Source organism: Lathyrus oleraceus, chromosome 3 (genome assembly GCF_024323335.1).
Source record: "Lathyrus oleraceus cultivar Zhongwan6 chromosome 3, CAAS_Psat_ZW6_1.0, whole genome shotgun sequence".
NCBI classification, from domain to species: domain Eukaryota; kingdom Viridiplantae; phylum Streptophyta; class Magnoliopsida; order Fabales; family Fabaceae; genus Lathyrus; species Lathyrus oleraceus.
In genome coordinates, this window is record NC_066581.1 from 209,130,257 (window position 1) to 209,131,342 (window position 1,086).

Below are 1,086 nucleotides of genomic sequence, written 5' to 3' on the forward strand. Positions count from 1 at the left end.
GACGTGCCAACACACGGCCGAAGCTGTAGCTCTGGTCTTCTTCTCCGGTGGACCTCACCAGACTGGTCCACCTTCAACCATCACCAGAATAAAAAAGAGGACATGATCTGAAAGGAAAAATGGCATAGATCACGAGTATCACCTCAATTTTGACTAACTCCTCACATATAGAAAGATATGAGGAGTTGAAATTTAAGGTATGTCAACTGAGTTGCTTCAATTTGACCTCTAAGCAACTCAATCTTCTTGCCTATATTGGTAGGACTTCAGACAACCAAAGAATCAAGAGAATTGAGCAAGATTGAGAGATAATCGAAGAGATGAAGTTTTCTGAAAATCACCTTCAATGCAGTGCAATTCTTGATGTTGCTTGCTCCAAACACGATCTGATCACACTTGAGAAGCTAGCAGGAAGTGATTGATGAGGTTGCAAGGCTTTGGATCCTGGAGTTTTTGAATCTCCAACAGTTGATATTCAAACTCAAATTTCAAGTTAAAATTTATCAGGTTTTCCTTTGGAATGAGAGGGTTTCAATGGGGAGGTAAAGCTGGCGTGCAAGGTGTCTTTAATTTTAAGCAGAAGGGGCTCTATTTATAGTTGCGGCTCATGATATTTGCACCTTCAAATTCACTTTCCAAAATTGGCAAATGATGATGCATGGGTGCATGGGCATGTGCAGGCCCATCTCATCGTTGCTTAAGGTCCAGAAATGAGTGTGAGAGGGTTTGAAATCAACTTGGATTGCAAGGCAAGTGTGAGTGAAGATTTGAAGTTTGATCTTTGCCAAATGATGATACCATGTTCATGCCATGCGCAACCCTAGTAATTCTTGTCCAAAATGGATGAACTTGGACTTTTTGGAAAGGTTAGATCAAGAGGAACAACTTTCATGTTTAACATTTTTCCAATTAAAGCTTGTATCATGATGAATTTTGATGTGGAAGTTTGGAAATTTCAACATGTTGAAATTGTTTCTAAGTGTCAGGCCATATATATATCAATATTCCACCTTGCTTAACTCTTTATGTGAGCTTCAAATGAGAAAAGTGTATTCATAAAAGTTGTATCTCTTTCAAAGACCTTCA